This window comes from Vanessa cardui, chromosome 14 (assembly GCF_905220365.1).
Source record: "Vanessa cardui chromosome 14, ilVanCard2.1, whole genome shotgun sequence".
NCBI classification, from domain to species: Eukaryota; Metazoa; Arthropoda; class Insecta; order Lepidoptera; family Nymphalidae; genus Vanessa; species Vanessa cardui.
In genome coordinates, this window is record NC_061136.1 from 5,481,244 (window position 1) to 5,487,243 (window position 6,000).

The 6,000-nt window shown below is 30.8% G+C and overlaps 1 protein-coding gene across 1 annotated transcript in view; it reads right to left on the reverse strand.

Moving 5' to 3' along the window:
* The window catches only part of LOC124535455 (suppressor of lurcher protein 1-like), an 82,047-nt gene extending 76,872 nt beyond the window's left edge, over positions 1–5,175 (reverse strand). The window contains exon 1 of the mRNA XM_047111678.1: positions 4,890–5,175. The gene's annotated coding sequence lies outside the window, so the exon portion shown is untranslated. The remainder of the gene's footprint in view (positions 1–4,889) is intronic.
* Between the last annotated feature and the right edge of the window lie 825 nt (positions 5,176–6,000).

Sequence of the window (6,000 nt, forward strand, 5' to 3'; positions counted from 1 at the left end):
CTTTAATTTATAAAAAAAATACATATACGCATAAAATATTCCGTTTAACATAGCGTTTCTGCTTACTTCGTATTCTATGTGCATTGTATTGAAATGGGGACATGTTGAATCGCTCTGCATTTCTATGCCTGCCCACCATTATCTTTTAAAACTACACGCACGAGTAATTTATATTTTTCATTTATTCACACTAATGTAACGTGATAAAATTAAATGAGAGCAAAAATATTTTCATATTTTATGTACGAATACTGCTAAAATAATATTTACTATTTTAATTCGAGTTATCCTATTTAAAGAATTATAATAATTGTAGCTAATACCAAGGACTAGTCTGATTCACTAGTTTCGTTGTATAATTATACTAGTAATACTATCACAAGTAATAAAGTAGACCTAGGCACTATGCTTAATGACGTTAATCTTTAAATCTAACTAGGCTAGGAACCTACGTTACATCTTCTTGCTTTGGAGCAAGAAGATGTCACAGTGGTTCTAGACAAGAGTCTTTACCAGTATGTGATGCCAGTAATGACTTACGAAACAGAGACGTCTTCGCTTACTAAGTGTCAAGGCTCAAAGTCAATTAAAGAACTGTAGAGAAGGCTATACTCGGAATTTCCCTATCCCGAACCAGAATTGACGAAATCTGCATCAAAATAGCTCGACGAAAGGCCGAATTGTAGGTGGCAGACAGGGTATATCTCGTAGAACCAGCGGCCTTTGAGGCAGGAGAGTTGTTGAGTGCTTACTGCACAGCCAAAACTATGAATTACCCCGAGCTGCAGGCTCTTCAATACCGCAGTCTTATAAGCTAGATACCACACGAACGAAGCTGTTATTGAAATTAGGAATATTTTATACAATACCTAAGATTATGAAACAAAAGGCAGGTGGAGAGCGTGGAACATTAAAATGAAGCAACAAAATTCAAATAATTCATAGTAGTGTGTGTAGTAATAATTAACAATTTGTTAATACATCAAAATTAATAATTAAAAAAATTAATGACACAGGACATTTGATGTATTAACAGAAAGACCGGTCGTTTCACACTTCCGGAAATTTTCATTAATTTATTATTTTGTATTCGATTTTACTTGTGCTTTAGTATAATGTTACATTAATTTGTTTACACTTTCATTTATTTTGTTTACACATACCTAAACTTCAGTCATTAGGTATTTTAGTCAAATGAAATTATAGCATCGATCGTATATACAGAAATTCATTTGTGAATCTTAAATTTATTAATAATGTTCACCAATCTATGTTTGAGGATTATGGTGCAATATAATAAGCTTTAAACGTTTCCTATTTTTGCAACAGGAATGGTGTAGTTTATATGTTTAAACCGGTATCCATTTAAACTATACCTTATTTTTCATAAAAATTGTCATATATTTATATTCTTAGGCACGCAAATGTATTTGCCAATTTTGTAACACCAGGTTGTCCCTTCGAGAATACTTCGTAAAACCCAATAACTTTTACTTAATCTCGCAATATTCCAAATGGCAGCCTACTTTAAAGTCCATTGATTAATTAACAACTTATATGTATATATCTAAATAATTTCTAAGTGATAATATAAAACCAATATATTTTAAAAGAACTTCTTGTACTACTGTCTGCTTAGAGATAAATACAAGAAGTAACGCACAAGCGCATTTCTCCACGTTTGCGCACTTTCTTAAGCGCGTTTGCTCGCTAAAACTGTACAAGTATTTTCCATATATGTATATACTATGCTTGGTGAGATGTGCGCTGGCTCTTAATTTGTGGACCCAGTTCAGTATCAAATGATATTCATCGATAACGTGTGTTGACTGTGGTTTAACGGCTTTACTCGTTGAAAATGTCAAAATAAAACAAAATTAGTAAATTGCAAAAACAAAAAATAAATGTTAATTTCGAATGATATACAATGGGCGGACTTACGGACTTTTAATTAACCATCTCTTCCAGACAACTCAAATAAAATGCATGATTGCATGCGATACTTAGATAGAAATAAAATCACATGTATAAGTATTGCGTATGATAGACCGAATATTTGTTGAAATATATAATATTTGTTTATCTATATTTCTAAATAATTTTAGTTTTCTGAACACATTATAAAGTACCTCAACGTTATTAAGGACAGTTGATTCATATTATATCGTTTATAAATTAACTGGCAACCGGCCTGACCTCGCATGGATGAACTTAATTAATTTAACTGCATTCTTGTTCTAAATAATCTACATTAATATAGATTATCGAATAAGGTCACGTGTTCGTCAATACCTTATACATTACAATGTAATATAGTTATTGCGACATATCAATGTATATGAAAGACCATACAGCGAGTTTACCTTATTACCTTTTTTGAAATGCGCTCTATCTAATCTTATTATATGTAATGTATATTTCTTTAGTAGTTTTTTTTTAGTCAGTAATTACAAACACATGCTTTCATTAACCAGAGATAAAATACATTAATCTATACTATTATTATAAATGTTAAAGTAACTTTGTGTGTCTATCTGTCGCGCTTTCACGACCAGACTGCTGAACCGAATTTGATGAAATTTGGTACGAAGCAAAGTTGAACTCCCAAGAAAGGACATAGCCTACTTTTTTGCCTGAGACATGATAACCAACGCCCGTGAAGTAAAACAAGAGTGAAGCCGTGAGTGACTACTAGTATAAAATGTTTTTATATTTACGTATAGTAGCGAGCTTTTTATATAATATTGTTTGGATATCTACATATCTTATATAAAAACAATTGTTGTATATCTCTTATAGTTTTAAGAGCCCTCGCTTGTAACACATAGTAACATGATATTCACAAAAAAAGTATGCAACTATTACGAACAAAACAAACAAGGCTCATTATGATATAAGGCTGAATATGATAGTGATTATTTTCGCTCTTAACACCATAAGCACTTTAACAGGATGACGTCAGAGCGTTTGTGACGCGTTTTCTCACGTCATCTCTCATATTATCTTTATTAGCGTTAATGAATAATCTATATTAATATTATAAATGTGAAAGTAGCTCTGTCTGTATGTATGTCTTAAGCTCTTTCACGACCAAACCGTTGAACCGAATTTGATGAAATTCGGTATGAAGCCAACTTGCATTCTATTTTTTGCCTGACACATGATAACCAACTCCTTAAACGCGAACGAAGCGGGCAACAACTAGTATTATATAATTTGAAAATTTAGTATTATATAATTTGAAAATTTATATCTATTTAATTTCAATGTTTTTTTTATATAGGTTGGCGGACGAGTTTAAGGGCCACCTGATGATAAGTGGTCATCATCACCCATGGACAATGACGCTATAAGAAATATTAATGATTCCTTACATCGTCGATATGCCACCAACCTTGGGAGCTGATGTTGATGATAAGATGTTATGTCCCTTGTGCCTGTCGTTACCCTGGCTCACTCACCCTTCAAGCCTGATTGAATCAATTTGTGATTTCTGGAAATGTTATTTTCGATATTTTATTTTTTATTTCGTTTTAAATTAATTATTGAGCGCTATTTAACATAGCGCTAGCTTAGCTTAGCTGTAGCTTCTAGCTATAAAGTATAAAAAAATACTTTATAGCTAGAAGCAACGTTTATATTTCCATGACAATGTATCTTTAATTTTCTCTTAGAAGCACTTTAATACATACATACATAACGTCCAGTAATTAATAACGGTTGGTTTAAGCATTATTCTGCAGCGCATCATACCTCAACTTAGAAAGCCGGAGAGTAATATTTATGAATAATTCATACATCAAAGACCTATTTAGAATTTTCATTTTGATTTAATTTTTTTAGTGAAAATTGTCTATCATAGCATTTGTTTTGGTGAGGAACATATTAATTATTATAACTATTACGAATTCAGAGTCACATTTTTTGTGACATTCGCTGCAGAAATAATTACCACAACACATACACAGATATGTAAAGATACCACACACACACAAGTCTATCTTAATAACTGAACTCTTGTTACTCTTAGTTTTAAAACAAAGCCACAATTAGCTTTGTGTTAGAGTATTATAAAAGGCTTCCTTTGCGGCTGTAACCGCTAATAATTCTCGTATATGCATTACTTGTATTCTTCTCACTATGTTTGTTCATTGAAATTACATTCATTTTTTAATTTGTGTAATTTAATTTAATTATTACATAATAATATTAATCCTTTTAAATCCGTGTGGCTTTCATTCTAGTCTTCTTAACGATTTAATTTAAAAATTATATATATATTTAAAAATTCCTTTCATTCGTACAAACATTTGAAGCGCTTAGAGCGCTTTTTCAAATTTTTTAGTGTTTCTATTTACTACTAAAGCGTTTCGTTTTTATTGTGTAATTAAATCATACGACTTTGCTTAACGATAGATAGTAAAATTTTACTCGATAAAAATTTTAATTGTAGAATAAAAAAAAAATCTCGAAAAATTTTTAATTCGTTGACATCAATTCTATTTATTTATCTTTTTGCAACGAAGATTAAAAATAATAAGAGCCGGCCTTTTAATTAAGAGTCAATCACTCATTCGTGTCGCGAACATCACAACGTTGCAATTTTATTGTTATTGGAAATCATGAGATTGACGCAGTTGACGATTCGCGTTAATGAAATTGCTTTTATTCTCACGAGGGAGTAATTAATATCAGTTGCATATATGTACATGAATTAGGTAAAATAAATTTAAAAAAAGTACTGTATTTAACGCTTATTAACATTTATACGTTATGATTTGACTTTCGATTTTAAATAAATAAAATAATTAATTAGACTAAATAAATTTCATCAATGATTAATACTAATATATTTTTCTAAGTTTAAATAATATATTTGAAAAACTCACCATTCATATCCGAATTTCTTAAAGATCAGGACACACTATTGGAATTACATTTAATAATCTCTGAGATAACTTAAAATGAATACATTAAACTAAAAACTTAATAACAAAAAAGTTTTTAAAACTCCTAACTTGATAGAAAACAGAAACTTCAATTACCAATACTTTTTACTACGTTGTCGAGAGGGTTTTTAAATTCAATTGTCTACGAGTGTAGTTAATATGGATTACGTAGTGGTGCTACGAGCTACGACCACGTTTACGACGTAGACGTCCACCCGCTAACGCGTTCATGCCACACTGATAACTGAGTTAGCGCGCTCCAGCTCTAAGTACGAGGAACAAAATATAGTTTATAGCTTTCAATCTTATGAGTATGTCAATAAAGATTATATTCAAATGAAAACAGGTTCAGAAGTCCGAGAGAAATTCAACCGCGAAGATACGAGGTGCAAATAATGACATGCCAATTCGCATGTCAATTTTTATTTTTATTGTTTACATTTTCATGAGCTTCATTTATTAATTAATTTTATATAAATATAAACAAAATATCTTAAAAGTAATTAATTATGTTAAGAATATTGTACATAATAAATACTAATAATATGTATAAATAATAAATTGTAATAAAAGTCTTTCAATTTCCTATTGCTGAGCTAAGATCTACTCTCCGTTTGAGAACGAGGTTAGAAGAATAGGATTAACACGAGGCAGAATTTTGTTGAAATTAGACATAATTATGCAGGTTTCCTCACGACGTTTTCCTCCACCGCTGAGCTCGAGGTGACTTATAAACACAATGAAGCACATGAAAATTTAGTTGCGCTTGCTGCGTCTGAACCCGCAATCATCGGTTAAGATGTACGCGCCACTGAGCCATCTCGGCTCTTGTGTATCTGAATTCTAACATACTGTCAACATTATTAAATGCGTTAACCCGCTATAATGGAAAAGGGTACAAGAATAACTATAATAACTGTTCGTGAAGTGTGAGAACTATCATTAATAACATTTATGTGATATGTAAATTACATTTATACAAGCATTATAACAAAGAAATTTATAAATAATATATTATTGAAAAAACTTGCTTTGATATTTCAAAAACTAT